General features: G+C 30.3%; 1 pseudogene; it reads left to right on the top strand.

Annotated features, from left to right (window-relative positions):
- The first annotated feature begins 1,686 nt into the window (after nucleotides 1-1,686).
- Nucleotides 1,687-2,312, top strand: LOC110825821 (agamous-like MADS-box protein AGL62 pseudogene; annotated as a pseudogene).
- The last annotated feature ends 18,389 nt before the right edge of the window (nucleotides 2,313-20,701 follow it).

The raw sequence follows: 20,701 nt of genomic DNA, 5'->3' as shown, positions 1-20,701 counted from the left end.
ATATATATATATATTAGGAAATAGGTTGGTAGTTATATAATACTGTGTATTGGAATGTGTTATTCAAATTTTATTTATCCGTGAATAGATGTTGATACTATTTTCATTATCTTGTCAAATTTGATAAGCAAGAAAATGTGGCTACTAATAACTATTTCTAAGAATATTCATCTCATTTCGTTCTACAAGCAATGATGATTTTGAAATGGTAAATTCGTATAACTTAAAGGTAATATTATATCAATTTTCAAGATTTTTTTACTATATATTTCAATGAGGTGATTGTAAAGCATTCCAAACAAATAAGTCTTTAAAGCCGATATATTTACAAAGAAAAGTCATCTAAATCAAATTATATATTGAACAATATAAAATAAAAATGTCCAACTTGGTGACTCAGAACGAGTAAGTCATCAAAAAAAAAATTATATAAAAAATTCATCTAAATCAAGTTGTGTTGGATAGTGAAAAGTGATAATTTCCAACTTGATGATTCCAAACAAGTAAGTTATTAAAGCTAATAAATTTGTATAGAAAATTCATCTAAATTAAATTATGTATTGGATAGTGCAAAATGATAAAGTCAAACTTAGTGACTCCAAATGAGTAAGTAATTAAAATTAAAAAATTTATAAAAAAAATTCACCTGACTCAAGCAATATGTTGGATAGTGCAAAATGATAAAGTCAATCTGGTAACACCAAATAAGTAAGTAATTAAATCTAAGAAATTTTTATAGAAAATCTGCCTAACTCAAACTATAGGTTGAAGAGTGTAAAATGATAATGCACAGCCTGATGATTCCAAATGAGTACGTAATTAAAGTTAAAAATTTTATACAAAAAATCCACCTAACTCAAGCTATATGTTGGATGGTGTATAATGATAATGCTCAATCTGGTGACTCCAAATGAGCAAGTAATTAAAGCTAAAAAATTTATGCAAAAAATCTATTTAAATCAAGTTATATATTAGATAGTGCAAAATAATAATGTCTAGCCTAATAACTTTAAATGAGTAAGTAACTAAAGTAAAAAATTTATATAGAAAATTCGTCTAAATCAGATTATATGTTTGATGGTGAAAAATGAAGATCCCCAACCTGGTAACTCCAAATGAGGAAGTAATTAAAGCTAAAAAATTTATATAGAAAATCTCTCTCAATCAAGTTATATATTGAATAGTGCAAAATAATAATGTACAGCCTAATAATTCCTAATAAATAAGTAATTAAATTTAAAAAATTTATAAATCAGTTTATATATTAGATGGTGCAAAATGATAATACGCAATCTGCTCCAAATGAATAAGTAATTAAAGCTAAGAAATTTATATAGAAAATTAATCTAAATCAAGTTATATATTCGATAGTGCAAAATGATAATGTCTAATCTATCGACTCTAAATGAATAAGTAATTAAAGTTAATAAATTTATAAATAAAGTTATTTGTTGGATAGTACAAAATGAAATTTTCTAATTTGATGAATCCCAATGAGTAAGTAATTAAAGATTAAAAATTTTATATAGAAAATACATTTAAATAATGTTTGATGTTGCATAGTAGAAAATAATAATGTCAATCTGATGACTCTTATAAATACTACCCATTTTCTATCACTTCCTAGTAAATTATAAGCCAACTTTTTTATCTCTTCTTCACGTCGTCTTTTTCTTTCACTTTTAGATGGATAGGAAGAGCAAGGGTCATCAAAAGATTGAGATGATAAAGATGAGTAACGAAATCAACCTCCAAGTAACTTTTTCAAAACGAAGAGCTGGTCTTTTTAAGAAAGCTAGTGAAAGGTCCACTCTTTGTGGCGTCGACATTGCAATTATTATTTTTTTCCCCAGAAAAAAGGATTTTTCTTTTGGTCATCCTTGTGTTGAAAAAGTGATTGAAGATTTCATTTGTGGTAATCCTCCACGAGATACTTCAGGAGCCATGACACTCATTGAGGTTCACCGCAACTCAAGGATACATGAGCTCAATATGATTCTCACACGGGTTTGAGTAGACCATATTTAGATTTTAAAACTTATTATATTTATTTGATCTTCCTTTTGTTCGATTAAAACTTATACTGAATTGTACTTATTATTTGAAAGATATTAAAATAGGTCATGAATCAACTAGAAATCGAGAAAAATCGCAATGCAGAGCTTAAGGAAATACAAAAAATATGTGAGAGTAAGTGTTGGTGGATGGGTCCAAAACTGGAAATGCGTTTCTCACAACTTGAGCATTTAAAGACATCTCTTGAGGAATTGAAGAAGAAAGTTACTAAAGAAGCTGAGATGATTATAATTTAGAACAAATTAAACATGATGCCTCATGTATTAAACGACCCAAACACGATACCTAATGTGTTCAACGATAATCCCAATATGTATATTCAAGGAAAGGGAAAAATAAGATTCTACTAAGTGCATTTCTTGACTAAGTTTCGGAAGGATGAAATTAAAAAGAGTTGTAAACACAATGCTTGCAGTTTGTTTTATTTTATTTATGTTAGATATCTGGTGCCTTAGCATTTGGGTTTTCGTCATGTTCCTTTTCAATGTAGTGTTGTGGTACTTTCAAAGAGTGCAATAATGACATAATTTTTTTATCTATGCATTTATTTTTATTTTCAAGTTGAAATCAATTCGCTATTCTAAGAGTTGTAATAGGAGAAAATATTTTAAGTAATTTATTTTTAACTCATTAAGTCAAGACAAAAGTAACGTCTAAATGTAAGAAAATATAAAGTCACATAATCGTGCTTCGATAAGAACATGATCATCTCTGGGAATACCTTCAATTATGTCACATTTATGCGAGTTAGTTTTTACATTGACAATTATGAGTCTATTTTTGAATAAATACCTATGTTGGTTAATTAACTAATATACACATATTAATTTTAAAATAATATCAATAACATTTAATTAAAAACATACAAGGAAGTACAATCTCTTGTACAAGAAGAAATATACCAACTATTCAGTTAAATAATGGTTAGTATAAGTCATATCTTGAGTTAATCTGAAATACAATAAATGAAATGAATTAACTATATGGTAATTATGCATCCATGGACAAACTACTAAATTTCATGATCAAATTTTTCTACATTGTAAGAGTTGTGATATATTTATTAGATGACACTCTTGGTGACATGTATGTTCATCCAATTTATTGATGCGATAAATAAATCATGATGATGAATGAAAAGTGTTTAGTCATAATATATCAATTATATTGGTTGAAGTCCTATAAATAATTTAAAACTAAGCCTATATGGGTCACATGCATAAGCTCCAGCTAAGAAAATGCTACTAGTTTGATGTGGGTAATTAATCTTAAAATAAATCAATAATGAAATTAGGTAATATTCAGGGGAAATATTTTATTGAGAGTGCTTATCTAAGTATGTAAACATATCTATATATTTGGGAATATATATCCCAAGTAGGGATAATATCATCATTAAATGTTAAGTATGTAAACAAGGAAGATTTTATATTAGGACCAAACAGTATTAAATAGAAATTATCAATCAAATTGATCAAAGAAATTGGATTTTGTTTAAGCAGGCTCAAGTTGAAGTGTTATACAAATAAAATAATTGTAAGTCACCTTTTGAAAGTACTCAACATGAATTATATGAATTTCAAGTTTAATTGAATATCACATGCAATCGAATTAAAATTTTATTGTTATGAAGGTTAATCGATTGTCACAATTAAATTTAATTATTTAAAACTTTTAATTTTAAATGTGATCCAATTGATAGTTGTAATTTGCAACTTAGATCCTTCCTTAATGCTTATAAATAAATTAAAATTATCCATTGTACTAGTGATCAATTAATTTTTTAAAGAATTCATCATAGTTTTTAAATTTTAATATACTCTATTATACATTTTTACATTTTTTATTACTTTAACATAAATAATCTAAGGATTTTTATCATTGCAATTTGATTCATTGTTTCTCGTAACAAGAAACAAACAAATAAAATTAAAAGTAGCTCTCTTACCTTCTCAATCCCAAATTAATATCGAGAATATATATAAATATATATAACATAAAAAATGTAAAATTTTCAAGAAGGTTCAATTTTCATATATACCCATCTTGCTATGTATCTATAAATGTTAAAACAATGATGATTTTGCAAATTGTATAAAAGTACAGCAAAAATTTAACTTTAATTGTCCAGATTTTTCTTATTGTATATTTCAATAAAGAGAAGATTCTCAAGCAACCCTAAAGATGTAAGTTATTAATACAGGAATATATACAGGATGTCTACCTAAAATTTATTAATCAAAACCTTGATTTAAATCTCCTATAAATATCACTCATTTCCCCCTCTTTCAATACAATTATTTCTCTCCATTAATCTCTCTTTTAATTTCTCTCTGCACATATTCAAGACTTGTAACTATGGCGAGAAAGAGTAAGGGACGACAAAAGGTTGAGATGGTGAAGATGAATAATGAAAGCAATCTCCAAGTTACTTTCTCTAAATGTCGAGCTGGACTTTTCAAGAAGGCAAGTGAATTGAGCACTCTATGTGGGGCTGAGATTGCTATTATCGTCTTCTCACCTAGTCGAAAGGTCTTTTCTTTTAGTCATCCTTGTGTCGAGACTGTGTTGGAACGTTTTGTTAGTGGTAATCCACCACAAGCTACTTCTTGAACCATGAAACTCATTGAGGCTCATCGGAACGCTAGCGTCCGTAAGCTCAACATGAAGCTCACTCAGGTTATTTTAATTTCTTTCCTTTATAATAAAACGTTTTCAATATAAATAATATATATTAATTCTACTACATGTACAGGTTCTGAACCAACTCGAAATCAAGAAGAAGCGAGGCGAGGAGCTAAACCATCTGAAAAAGACAAATGAGAATCAATGTTGGTGGATGGCTCCCAAGGAAGATATGAGCTTAACACACTTCAACAATTGAAGGCCTCTCTTGATGAGCTGAAGAAGAATGTGGCTAAGCATGCTGAGAAGATTGTGATTCATATTCCAAATAATCATCATCCTCATCCTCATTTTCCTCATCCTCATCCTCATCATCATCATCCTAACCATCCTTTTTTCTGGGAAGTTCTTCCTGTGGAACAGGTCTTCCTTTTGATACAAAACCTGCTGGATTCAGTTCTAACATTGTTCCATTCAACAATTCAAACATGATGCCTCCAAAGTATCATTGATTTGGCCAAGGATTCTTCTAAGTGAACTTTTTTTATTTATGTAAAACAAATTTTTAATTTTTCCAACACAGTAAATGCATCAGGATTAGTCTTTAGATTATATTTGGTTTTAGGATTTTAGCTTCTAATATGAGTAAGGATTTGTTCTAGAAAATAAGAGGCATCTTATTTTATGTTATTTGTTCAAGTATTTTGTAATCGTTCAGTGATACTGCATCTAGTTCTTAATATAAGTTTTCTTCCTTAAAACCCTTTGCTCTTGATTATATAAATATATATATGTATATATCTCAAACATTCTACTGCGCTTTTTTTTTGTCATGCGTTGTGGCACTATCAACTCCTACCTAGATAACATATCGTAATATCTATTATTTTAAAATACAAACAATTATTATCAAGATATTTACTCATTTATATTCACCATACAAAATATAGAACACATATATACAAGAGTTTAGCCTCTATTATATATATGTGTGTGTGTGTGTGTGTATACATATACAGTGATCTATTATCTCATATTTATTGTACACCATACCTCGAGAGATTGAGGAAAGTTTAGAGCTTGAGGTAAGCATACTAGAATTTTTCAATATCAAAAGCTTTCAGGTTAGAGATAGATATTAGATTACACAAGCATGAGTTTTTGTTCTTCGGGTAAATTTATGGAATAATTAGCATGCAGAAGAATTAAATTACGTAAAAATTATAATCCAGTATTTTCTTATGCACAATTTAAACGTATGTATGATACTAAATGACTGTATGAATCCAAATAAAAATAGAACATATAGGTTGTAGAGAAGGTAAGTAGTAGACCTATATATAGATCAACTTTAAAAGTATAATATAGTTAATTTATTCTTATTTAACAAAAAATTTGTAAGAACGACATGATAGGGAAAATAAAAATAAATTATTCATTAAAAAGATGATGCATGTACAGATACAAGTGCCGTTGTATTGAAATGTATATACGTATTTAATCAAAAATCTGGCGATTACACTCCTATATTGAATTTGGTGCTATGTTGGAATCACAAATCTGCTCAGCATATTATTCTCTTTCTTAATTTTTTTCTTATTTCTATTCCATTTGAATTTCTATTTTCTATATTTTTACACTGGATCTACAACTCATGTATGTCTACAATTTATATCTTTTTCACATGAAGACATCCTTCTTTGCTCTAAGTTCGGTGTAGGTATCAAATATTGATCATATTGTAGCTATTATGTGAAGACAACTACTGAATTTAGAATAAAAAATTTGCTGGCAATGCTTTTGAAATGCAGGGGACACTACATTTGGATTGGATAGATTGGTTATATTGTTAGCAGGAGCTAGTTCCATAGAGATGTCATAGCTTTCTTGAAATTAACTATCGTGCAGTGTGCTCTCACCCGAGCACCATCTGAAGTCGATCCACAGCAGCTAAAAGAACTTTCAATCTAAAACCAATAATCTCTTCTGTTTTAAGTCTGAACATATTTCTAAACCAGAGTTTCAAACATATATTTATACGGGAGAATTTGACTCTGCTTCCCGGATCATGTGATCCATTCAATTTTTAACAAAAACATATTTCTTACCAGATACTTAATCAATGCATATAAGTGTGATATTAAGTCTTAAAATTTTATTTCAAAAGATTTACTGTTAAGATATTTTCAGACTAATTTTGTACACTGAAACTAAATTGCTTTCAATTTTGAGAGCAAAATTAATCTTGAGAGCAACAAAGGAGGCCGATAAAGAAAAACATGCTAATAGATTTAAGATTAAATAGAAGAAAAAAAAAGAAAGAGAAATAGGAAGGGGCTGCTGAATGATGCATTAACATGGCAATACTATTATGATAGTTTACATTTTGAAGCCTTATGAAACACAAACAGATATGCATGAAGAACATATTGCGTTCAAGGACAAAATCAGAACAAGAAGGCTAGAATATAAAAATCTATAGACATGTTGTTTATATCAATGAGATTATGTCAAATTCAATAATAATGATAGAATTTAACTTCTCTCTTGTGTTATACCCAGTGCATGACATATTTATTATCAGATAAGATCATCTTTCTGACCATGATAAAATCAAGCCTTCTGAGTTACTTGAGAACAACTAAATGATATGTTAATACGGGAAATGCATAGAAGGCAAAAACTCTTGAACTATTTCACTTTAGTTAATTTGTGCATGATGTAAGAGCATTAGGTTATATAAATCTTCATAAACTTTCTATTTTGTGTTCGAAGATCGTGGCTTTTATGATCATTTCGATGCCATTAATAAATTTCTTCTTTGAGATTGAACCAAACTTGATGTAATAATTTATTCATGAATGCATCTAATAATAAAAATAAAACAAAAATACTGAAATAAATAAATAAAAAAACAAATAGATAGATCATATCGACGAGACTATTAAATTTATTCAGGGTAAAAACATTTTTAACTTCCCCCTAGCGTTTCACCAAATGAACGACATGTTAGTTGTTGGATAAGATCACCTTACTCACCATGATAAAACTTAACTTGTTGATTTACATAAAACAATTATATGAATTGTTAGTAAGTGAAATGCATGAAAAAGAATAACTATTGAACATTAGTTTGTTTTAGTCAATATTAGAGAATTAGATTTTATACGCTTACGTATACTTTTCATTTTTGTAATTGTCATGATCATTAATGCGCCAAGGATGAATTTCTTCCTCAGTTTAAATCAAGTAGTAATAATTTGTTCAAAAATGCATCCAGTGATAGAAGCTAGATAAGAAGACTGGAACATAAAAAAAATATAAACATATAAACTATCTGGATAAAATTATATTAAAATTCACTAATAATTAAAGAAATTTAACTTATCTCTAGCATTATACTAAATGAATGATATGCTAATACTTGAATAAGATCATCTTGACGACCGTGATGAGAACAAATTTTTTGATTTAGTAGAAAATAATTAAATGAACTATGAATAAGGAAAATACATTAAAGGGAATTTAGGTTCAACATGCTTGTGTAAACTTTCTATTTTTATATTCCAATATCGTCACGCTCATATGATCATTGACGGACGAAGAATAAGTTTTTTCCTTGAGATGTAAGCAAATCAAAATTCATAAATGAATGTTTAACTATGTACTAGTAATAAAGGTAAAGAATTCTTGATAGTATCATAAATTTAAGTTTTGGATTATGTCAAGATATTCCTTACCTTATATTTCAATGAAAAAAGGATTGTAGCCAGAAACGTAAATGCATAAAAGTTAAGTAAATCCACCTAACTCAACTTGGATAGCCTCAAGTGGTACCTCCAAACCTTATAAATACCTTGCATAGTTTACAATCCTCAATTGCAATAATAGTATACTTACATCCTCTCATCATAATCTCCATTATCTTCTTCTCAATTTGCCGAGGTTATCTTTTGTTATTTTCAGTTTTAGCAATGGCAGATGAGGGGACATCAAGTAAAAGCAAAAGTCGTCAAAAGATCGAGTCAAAAAAGATGGAGAATGAAGCCAGTCTCCAAGTTACCTTCTCAAAACATCGAAGTAGCCTTTTTAAGAAGGCGAGTGAACTTTGCACTCTTTGTAGACCAGATGTTGGCCTTATTGTTTTCTCCCCTGGAAATAGGGCCTTCTGCTATGGCAATCCTAATATCGATATTGTGATTGATCGTTTTCTTAGTATTGATGTTCGTCCAGCTCGAGATCCTGACAACGACAATGATACTCAACAAACAATTAGTAGGATCACTGAGGTGTTAGCAACTTATTTGTTATCTTTTTTTTATAATATCCATTTATGATAATCTAAAAATTATCATGACTCACTAATACTTAAATCTATGACGTTACGTGATATATTTTGAATTTTTTTTTGGACTTTCAAATCTTTAGCCTAACTGCTTAACTAATACTGCAAATACATGAATATGTGTATATGATAACAGGCTCTAGACAAGGAGGAGGCAGTAAGGAAGCGAGGTAAAGAGCTCAAACAAAGAAGAAAAGGCTTGATGAAAGAGCTTTGGTATACGCGTTCAATGGACAAATTCAACCTGGAAGAGCTTGAAGTTTTGGATGCTGGTATGAAGGCCTTGTGGAATGATGTTGCCGAACTTGCAAAGAAGCTAAAGAAGGAACAAGGTAACTCGAGTTCAGCTGAGGGTTCTCCAAGGGATGACGGGATGTTTTACTCAGATCCAGCAATGAAGGGCTTGACTACTTTCCCCATGCCTAGTATGCCCAGCAACCTAACTCATGAATATGCCCCCAGCAGTACTAATTCAACTCCTCCCCTGAGTAGCTTCTGTAACCTAGACTCTAGCAATCCCAACATAATGATGATGGATAACCCGTTGAATGATTCAAGCATGGCGTTAGATCCTGTTGATGACTTGAAGGCCATGCCTAGGGATCTCTTCAATAATTTAGTCATGATTGAGTCAGATGATCCAATTGCATCATTTAATGCAGGAGATAATCCATACATAATATTTTATGCCTTCGGGAACCAAATTGCAACAATGGATATTAATCTGTCAAATGATCCAAATATTGGGCCTAATGAGTTTTTTAATCCGAGTACTATGCCTCATGCACCAAATGATCCAATTAGCACAACATCTAATGCTCTAAATATGATACGTATTGTGCCAGATGATTCAAATCTAGACTCAGTATTTGATGGCTTCACTCTAGAGATGCTGTTTGCGGATCCATTGGATGATGAGAACTTCATTGTGGACAATCCAAATGAGGCTGCTAACGGTGATAATCCGAAAAAAATGCCGCCTCCTCTTGCAGGAGATGTTCTAGGAAGCGGCCAAGGATTTTAATGACTAAGTTTGTTGATTATCTTGAAATGAATCAAGGGCTAGTTTGAAGAGTTTCAGTATCGTGTCTTTTGTTTTTGTTTGTCTTGTCTTTCAAATAATGATTTGGGAATTTGGGATTTCAATTGGCTTGAGTTTTGTATTTGCTTACTTTCAGGTGGTGTTGTGTGTGCGTGTGTGTGTGTTTTTTTTTTCTTTATAAATGTTGTCGTTGTTAGTCTTGGATCGAGTTAATAAGTATATGTGTGTTTTATGAGTGTTGTTTATTTTACATTCTTGTTAAGTACAATTCCGCAAATCTTTAAAAATATTTAATCTTTTATAATCACCCTATAAAGTACATTTTTATGATAGTTCTGTCTCTTTATATATATGTGTGTATGTATGTGTATTTATATATATGTATATACAGTAGTCACTTATCTCGCATTTATTGTAAACTATATCTCTAGAGATTTAAAAGAGTTTAGAATTTGGTATCAATACACTCGAGTATATGAAAATATTAAAGCTCTTCAAGTACGTAATAAATTTATTATTTTTAGAAAGTTAATTATTACATTATATATAAATATATGTACGTGTATATCTATGACTTTGAAGAAAAAAGGTAAAAGATTATTCTGCGTACTCATTTCGCTTCCCTATTCCATTATATAGAAATATATAAATCTGTTGGTATATATTTAATTTGGTAGCATGCTTAAGATTTTGTATAATTTTAACTTGTATTTAATTTAAATTACAATACAAGTACCACATATCTGAATTGGAAAAGAGTTATGATTCTAAATCAAATTCAAATTATAGTTTTTAAAAATCTTTAATATGAGTTTGGATTTTGTGATTGTATTAAAAATTCTGGATTCACTAATACAATGTAAAATAATTCAATTGACGTTTAGGCTCAATATCCGAATGTTAAAATGAGAATGCTTTTGTTATTATTAAAAAATATGTAAATGATTTATTATGAAAAATTATATCTGTCATTCTCATATATATTAGTTTCAATATAGATATTCAAAAGGGCAATATAGTATTCTCATCACAGTTAAATGTAATAAATTATATGATAGATATAATTTGTAATGTATATATTTTTTTAAAAAAAATTATAAGCTATCCAAAATGCAATAGATTGAAAGATCGATCATTCGCTTAAATATATTATTCTCAAATTTTTATATTCAAAATAATAAATAATGTGAAAGAGGTTATAAACTATTTAATTCGTCAGGATCTATTATATTTTCAAAAAGAATTATAATGAATGACATACTAATAGTTGAATAAAATCATCTTGACGACCGTGATAAGAACATTTTTTTTTATTTAGTAGAAAATAATTAAATGAACTATGAATAAGAAAAATACATTAAAGGGAATTTAGGTTCAACATGCTTGTGTAAACTTTCTATTTTTATATTCCAAGATCGCCGCGCTCATATGATCATTGACGGACGAAGAATAAGTTTTTTCCTTGAGATGTAAGCAAATCAAAATTCATAAATGAATGTTTAACTATGTACTAGTAATAAAGGTAAAGAATTCTTGATAGTATCATAAATTTAAGTTTTGGATTATGTCAAGATATTCCTTACCTTATATTTCAATGAAAAAAGGATTGTAGCCAGAAACGTAAATGCATAAAAGTTAAGTAAATCCACCTAACTCAACTTGGATAGCCTCAAGTGGTACCTCCAAACCTTATAAATACCTTGCGTAGTTTACAATCCTCAATTGCAATAATAGTATACTTACATCCTCTCATCATAATCTCCATTATCTTCTTCTCAATTTGCCGAGGTTATCTTTCGTTATTTTCAGTTTTAGCAATGGCAGATGAGGGGACATCAAGTAAAAACAAAGGTCGTCAAGAGATCGAGTCAAAAAAGATGGAGAATGAAGCCAGTCTCCAAGTTACCTTCTCAAAACATCGAAGTAGCCTTTTTAAGAAGGCGAGTGAACTTTGCACTCTTTGTAGACCAGATGTTGGCCTTATTGTTTTCTCCCCTGGAAATAGGGCCTTCTGCTATGGCAATCCTAATATCGATATTGTGATTGATCGTTTTCTTAGTATTGATGTTCGTCCAACTCGAGATCCTAACAACGACAATGATACTCAACAAACAATCAGTAGGATCACTGAGGTGTTAGCAACTTATTTGTTATCTTTTTTTTATAATATCCATTTATGATAATCTAAAAATTATCATGACTCACTAATACTTAAATCTATGACGTTACGTGATATATTTTGAATTTTTTTTTGGACTTTCAAATCTTTAGCCTAACTGCTTAACTAATACTGCAAATACATGAATATGTGTATATGATAACAGGCTCTAGACAAGGAGGAGGCAGCAAGGAAGCGAGGTAAAGAGCTCAAACAAAGAAGAAAAGGCTTGATGAAAGAGCTTTGGTATACGCGTTCAATGGACAAATTCAACCTGGAAGAGCTTGAAGTTTTGGATGCTGGTATGAAGGCCTTGTGGAATGATGTTGCCGAACTTGCAAAGAAGCTAAAGAAGGAACAAGGTAACTCGAGTTCAGCTGAGGGTTCTCCAAGGGATGACGGGTTGTTTTACTTAGATCCAGTAATGAAGGGCTTGACTACTCTCCCCATGCCTAGTATGCCCAGCAACCCAACTCATGAATATACCCCCAGCAGTACTAATTCAACTCCTCCCCTGAGTAGCTTCTGTAACCTAGACTCTGGCAATCCCAACATAATGATGATGGATAACCCGTTGAATGATTCAAGCATGGCATTAGATCCTGTTGATGACTTGAAGGCCATGCCTAGGGATCTCTTCAATAATTTAGTCATGATTGAGTCAGATGATCCAATTGCAACACTTAATGCAGGAGATAATCCAGACATAATGTCTGATGCCTTCGGGAACCAAATTGCAACAATGGATATTAATCTGTCATATGATCCAAATATCGGGCCTAATGAGTTTTGTAATCCGAGTACTATGCCTGATGCACTAAATGATCCAATTAACACAACATCCGATGCTCTAAATATGATACGTATTGTGCCAGATGATTCAAATCTAGACTCAGTATTTGATGGCTTCACTCTAGAGATGCTGTTTGCGGATCCATTGGATGATGAGAACTTCATTGTGGACAATCCAAATGAGGCGGCTAACGGTGATAATCCGAAAACAATGCCGCCTCTTCTTGTAGGGAATGTTCTAGGAAGCGGCCAAGGATTTTAATGACTAAGTTTGTTGATTATCTTGAAATGAATCAAGGGCTAGTTTGAAGAGTTTCAGTATCGAGTCTTTTGTTTTTGTTTGTCTTGTCTTTCAAATAATGATTTGGGAATTTGGGATTTTAATTGGGTTGAGTTTTATATTTGCTTACTTTCAGGTGGTGTTCTTGTGCGTGTGTGTGTGTGTTTTTTTTTTCTTTATAAATGTTGTTCTTGTTAGTCTTGGATCGAGTTAATAAGTATATGTGTGTTTCATGAGTGTTGTTTATTTTACATTCTTGTTAAGTACAATTCCGCAAATCTTTAAAAATATTTAATCTTCTATAATCACCCTATAAAGTACATTTATATAATAGTTCCGTCTCTTTATATATATGTGTGTATGTATATGTAACACCCAAAAACTCCATTAGTTGTTTTCATGATTTTTACTAACTTTTATTTCTGTGTGGGTAAGTGGTGTGATATTCTTACTGCACTAATGTACCTCACTCTTTCATTAACCATTTCAGATCAAGAGTACCAAGATCCAGAGCTCGATCCACATGAATGTTGCGAGTAGGATGTCAAGTTGTTTATTTTTCGTTTATTTTTTTGATTTTTCATTATTTCATTTAAGAGGGTCATTCCCGTAACTCTATTTGAGTAATCTGAATTATTGTGTAAGGAGTGTAAACCCTAACTATTTATTTCGTTTTCGCATTCAATTCATATTTATTTCCATTCAACTTCACGAGTCATTACAAAAATTTTATTTACTTAAAAAATAATAATTATTAATAATAAAATTAGTAGGTTGAGCAGGGCTCCCCCATAATTGTTGGAGTCAAATTAAGAAATTTATAGGCATGAATAACTTATTGAGAGTCTTACTTCGTTCAATGGTTTCTTTTTAATATTTAATTCATGAGTTAAATAAATAATTATTTTTTATAAACTAATTGTTTTTGTAAATTAATAATTTAATAAGCATAATTAACAATAAATAATTTTATATTTAAATTAATTAGTGTATTAATAAAAATATAGTGATTAAATCAGTGAAATTATTATGTTTATTTTCTTTTAATTACAGTATCTGTAATGGGTAAAAAAATTAACCTAATTCTTTTGATAAAAAAATTAATAGAAACCATATAATAAAAGAATAGTGATTATACTTTTAACTTTTAATATTTTCTAAATTAAAGATTCCACCGTTGGTTATTACATTAGTCATACAATAGTTTATATCTATAAAAAAGTTCAACCATCAAAATCCAATGCCTATTTTAATGATACGTACTTATCATCACCAGTAAATGGACGACACGCATTTATCTTTTTTAATGTTTAAATAATTTATTACATATTTTTTTCTATTTAAAAAAAATACATATAATAATATATAATTTTGACAATTTATTCTTTTGTTTAGCACCAATTATATTTTATGTAATTAATGCTTATTATGTGAAAATATTATGTATTAATTTTCTAGACTAAAATTGAGTTGATTATGTGAAAATATTTAAAATAATTTTTATAATTAATGATTGTAATAGCACGTTCCTTAAAATAATGCCAATAACCAACATATTTAATCCATTAATTGAATAATTTATATTAACTTAGATATAATTCAATTATTTTATTTTATCATAAAAATATGATTTATGTTGGTGTTTTGTTAATTTTACATTATAAATGTAATATCCGGAATTAATTTTAATATTTTTAAAATTAATGTATAAATATAATTTTTAAATTTTTATTTAATGTAAAAATGAAGAAAAATAGGTAGAGGATGAATTGAAAATAATTTTGAGAAAAATGGGTTAAATTTTGGGTTCTGTGAGTATTTTTAAAAGAAAAATTAGAAACTAGGGGTCAAAATAGAATTTAGAAAAAATTTGCCACATACGACGCCCAGTCAGCAGCCGCGACGAACTGGAGTGCACTGCGTGGTAAGGCACTCTGACGCGGTGCCACGCGGGAGGTCACGCTTGCAATCTGCGTGCCTGCGATTGGACAGTCCGGATTTGTTCCTGCGCGTGTGGACGGTCTAGATTTGTTCCTTCTTTAAACGCGATCGTATGGTCCAGATGAAATCACGATGAATGGTTTAGATTCACTTCCTATTTAAACGCAATCGGACGGTCCAGATCAAATCGATGGATGATCTAAATTAAAAGAGACATATATAAATACCTCACCCCACACCAAACTCTAACCCAAGCCACCAAACCCCCCACCAGAGAAGAAGAAACAGTCACCGGGAACGGAGCCGACCGCCACCCGCCGCCGTGCCGGAGCTACCTCTAACAGTCAAAAGAGGTAAAGATTTTTTCATTCGCTCGAAATTTGATTTCGAACACTCCCATGGCTAAATCGGAGCAAATAGACTATCAGATGAGCCAGAAACTGCAGGTAAAGTTTGGCGGTGCCGTCGCAGAAAATATCAAAAACTGCCTCTGATGAGGCCATTCTCGATTCCCGTTTTGTGTAATTTTTCCATCATTATATTCACCATCTTGTTTCCCACAAGTTGATCAAAGAAAAACGCCTAACCACTAAGGCGAGCTGGCGGAGCTACCGCACCGAAAAATTTCGCTGTCGGTAAGTTTCTATTTTTTGACTTTTTTCGGCTAACCAAAGTCCCTTAACGTATTTTCTTGCATGAATGAGCACAAAACTAGCCGAAATCAGCCGAAACTGGCCAAAAATGGCCAACCTGAGGCAAAGTGCCGTCATCGAAGCATGGCAGCACTGCCGTGCCAGAATCTCAAAATTGGCCGAAAAGGGTTTCTAATACCGATTTTGAATTTTTAGGGTATTTCTAGGTACTTGGAACGTATTTTAATTTTTGAAAAAAAAATTCAGGGAAGCCGGGGACCGCCAGTAGGCGTATGTAAAAGTTCAATGTTCGGACACCAATTTGAGTAAGAATCCCTCACTCTATTCTTGGTTATGAAATTGAAGTTTAATTATAAATAATGTGGTATTTTATACAATTTAAAAAATATTGATAATTAATCACATGTCACTAATGGAGCTGGAACCAGATTTTTATTCACTGTTTATCCTGTTTGATTGATTTTACAGTGTCAAATGCATAATAATACACTGAAGTTGATTTTACAGTGTCAAATGCATAATAATACACTGAAGTTGGCATGGTGATTTGTTGTGTTTTCTTGATGTATGTATTGCTTGTTCTGCGTGATTTACAGTTAAATTGTGAAACTGAAAATTAAATGTAAACGAGGAATTGTTTGATTAAGTGATTGAGTGAATGGTAATCTTACTGGATATCCTGGGAGATGGTGGATGGATTGGGTACATAGGGAATCCTACCATGAACGTTCCTCATATCGGACGAGGTATGGGGATAACTCGTTTCACCCTCATATCAGATGAAATAATGAGGGATTATATTTTTGGCGCTCATATCGGACGAGGTATGGGGGCGGCCGGTTAATTGAAAATATTGAATAAGGGTTCACGCATAGTGGGGACATCCCTATGAATCCCCATGGATACCAGTAGGCAGATAAAAGGCGAAAGTTGTTATTTTTACTTAATTGTACGTGAGATTATGAGATTGTTTGTGTCATTACCTCTATAGGTCAGTTTTTAAAAATTTTACTATGGTAGGTGTATAATAAATAATTTATTTATGATAAATGAATTTACTTAAATTAAGAGCTTCATTAGTAGTTTTCATGATTTTTACCAACCTTCATTTTTTGAATCGAGTGAGTGGCGTGATATTCTTACTAGGTTGGTGTAGCTCACTCTTTCATTAACAATTTCAGATCAAGAGAACTAAGATCCAGATCCCGATCCACAAGAGGGTTGCGAATATGATGTTCAATTATTTACTTTTCAATTTATTTCTTTAATTTTCCGTTGTTCTTTTAAAAGGGTAATTCCTGTAGTCCTATTGTGTAAGAAATGTAAACTCTAACGCTATTATTTCACTTCCGCATTCAAATTTATAATTTATTTCCTTTCAAGTTCTGGGCCGTTACAATAAATTTTGATAGTGTACAATAATTGGATGATCACTTAATAATCCTTTGATATGATTATTAGGTTATCAATTTTTGTTTAAAACAATTGGTTGATAAATTACTAATAAAAATTTGTTCTTTAATAAAATAAAACAAAAGACATTTGTTTATAATTGCATTTAATTTATTAGAGTAACTATGAAAATTATCCTATAATAAATAGGATACACACAAATTATTGTTGTGAATATTTGTATACATTTAGTGCAACTTTTATTTTATAATTTTATTTAGCATCATTCATAGCAACAAAATCTTACAATAATTAAAATATTCGTATTATATTAAAAAATTACGAGTTTGAATATCATTTAAAATGTAATAAAATGCCGCTTTATAACTATATTATGAATTAGTGGTGACTGATTGTGACGTCTCTTCTCTCCCTTAAAATGATTATAGTCGTCAAACACTAGATATACAATAAAAATTTACTTAACAAAATATTTATAGATTCAAAATATTCATAATTTATCTTTTGACCACATTGCAATATTATTTACAATACACGAGATTCGTGTAACAGAGTTAAGATAAAATAGATATCCGTCTGGTTACAAAATATAATTTCCATCATGGGTGCTCAAACAGTTTCTTCTCGATCCAGTTCAGGGGTGAGATCCTCCTAATCTACAATCAAATCCTCTTGATATGGAAAGATGATAATTTAATGAGATAAACAATTTTAACGCGCTCAGTAAGTATAAGAAACAAGTTACATGATAGGCATGCAACATATAATCAAACAATCAAGTAAAGATGTAAAACTTTTTTTTTTAATCTTTTTATTTGAAAACTATGAAATGCAAATGTAATCAATTTCCTATCTCATCTCTTAAACTCCCCCTAAACTTAGGTATTATCCATCAAAAGCTCTTAGACTCATTTTTCCTCAAAATCCCTCTAGATCCATTTTATCCCATAGTTTTTCTTAAGCCATCTTTTATCCTTCAGAATCACCACCAAAAATGTTCTGCAAGTTTTCGGTCAAATCAAGACATTCGTAACCCCTCAGTGGGTATTCTCTATTCTCAATTTACCCCATCACAATAACTAGATTGAAGTTATTAAAGTTTTAAAATTTTTTTTTATATTGAACGGATGTATCCGTTATCCATTTGGTAACAATACGAGATCAGAATTTCCACTATCACAAGGGGATGCACATACAAATAACACATTTACATTGGTCATAGTAGTCCATCACCAGGTGACCCAAAACAGAATACAGATCCCAACCACCTCTGGAAGAGTTTCTATCCACTCAAGGATAGGGTTCACCACACTACTAAAGTTCAACCATACCAATTTTAAATGGGTTATCTCTAAATTTTCACTTCTTTCAATCTTCATATTATTTTATTTTCTTTCTATTCTAGTTAAAAATGATATTTTATTTTATTTTTTTTCACAATTGAAGTTTCACTTATCACTCTTCCCTTCCATTTCTAACTAATTCCCTCTTAATTTACTTTAAAAAATTTATTTAATTATTTGAGTTTTTTTTTTGTTAATATTCGTTTACTTTATGTGATTTTTTATTATTTGTTAATATTATATATATTTGCTAGTATTTATCATTATTATTATTATTGTTATTTTATTTTATTAGTATTACTTATATTATTATTATTATTTAATTTGTTCTATTTATTTTTTATTTTTTATTTTAGATATTATTATTTTTTAATTCTTATTATGTGTAATTAGTATTTTTTAAAAAAATCTTATCCTTACTCTAATTCCTTTTATTTCTAATCTAATTACTTATTTTCCCATTTTATAACTCGAATCTAATTTTCTTTTACTTCTAATTTATTTTTTTCCCTTTTTCTTCATCTACTTAATTTCTTAATTTTAACAACCTCTTTTTCATATTTTTTTAAATTTTTTTATTTTAAGATAATTTATACATATATACATTATATAAGTATCATACATGAATTCAATTAATTCAATCAAACAAATGAGAATTTAAAAACATGATAAAAAATATCAAAATATCTAAACAGACGGTTTGAAGACCTTCTCTAGCGGTTTAAACTGCCTTGATAAGTTCTTAGATGAGTTTTGAACCCAACACAGTAATCTCTTTTTGCAAACTTATAACTTCTTATCCGGTTAACGAAATTTAATAAATATTTATGTTATGTAGGCTTTGGGTTACCTATTAATTATACTTATAATTTGGAAGTCATTATGAAATGATTTGAGCTCCAAAAATATCATTTGAGAAAAAATCTGTAGGGAAAAATTCTTTTTCGAGTCAGTAATAAACCAGCAATTTGCATGCAGTTTTTCATGCATGCATGGCTTGATTTTGATTTAATTTGAACTTTAAACATGTTCTATTACATGTAAGCTATCTCTAGAGCATTTTGTTTAATTAAACTGATAAATAAAGCTCTAGAAAATTACTAACAAAAGTGCCAGTTTGATCACGTGTTGTGCTCACAGGTCACCAGAAAACTCGATAGATTTTCACAATTTTCAGCACCGGTCAGCCACAAATCACCCTTCTCTTGGTGGTAGGGCCTTCGTCGGAGATCTTTGCCTATCTTTTTCCCTCCTTTCACCTTTTTTTCGCTAAGAATAGGGGACTTCGACCTCTCATTCTCTTCTTCTTCCTTTCTTCTTTTCTTATTTTTTTGTTTATTTATTTCTTTCCAAATTGGGCTAGGTTGAGTGGTTTGGATGAGTTTTTAAATCCAACACTAAATAGATCTAGACTGCACAAACATCGCACGTGTGGTCGCGTACAGTCCATTGGATAGGCCTTGGCAAAATTGTAATTTTGCCATCTTGTTCCCTCAATCGCTAAATCGCGATTCTCTTTTAGATCTGAACCATTTGTGCGTAGGACCGTTAGATTGCCTTAGAACACATGCATGTCATTCGATTGGCATCTTGTATGTGGATTGTTGGATCACAATCATTTTCTCTGCATATTTGCACACTGTTGAATTTGAACACTGCAATTTTCATTGTTGGATTATCTTATAACACTCAGGATCGTCCAATCTGCTTACCATGGGTGCCCACATGGTTGACCACACATGCAAGTCAAATGCCACGCGACTTTCTTTGATTGGTGGCTGCCACATCACTAGTCCAGTGACCCATTTTTTAGAAATTATGGAATGACCCAGATTTCGAGTTTTCTTCAGATTTTAGCGCTTAAATCAATTTATAAATTTATAAAGGACCCCAAATAAATTTAATTTTATTCAATTTAGTCTCTAATTTTATTTTTTGCATATTTAGGGGTAAATTTTAATTTTTTAAAATTTTTCTTGGGTTTTAATTTATGCATAACTATATTTAACACAAAATTTCCATTAATAATTACT

This window comes from Carica papaya, chromosome 1 (assembly GCF_054855325.1).
Source record: "Carica papaya isolate Zhongbai chromosome 1, ASM5485532v1, whole genome shotgun sequence".
Taxonomy (NCBI): Eukaryota; Viridiplantae; Streptophyta; class Magnoliopsida; order Brassicales; family Caricaceae; genus Carica; species Carica papaya.
This window is presented reverse-complemented; position numbering and strand designations above follow the sequence as displayed.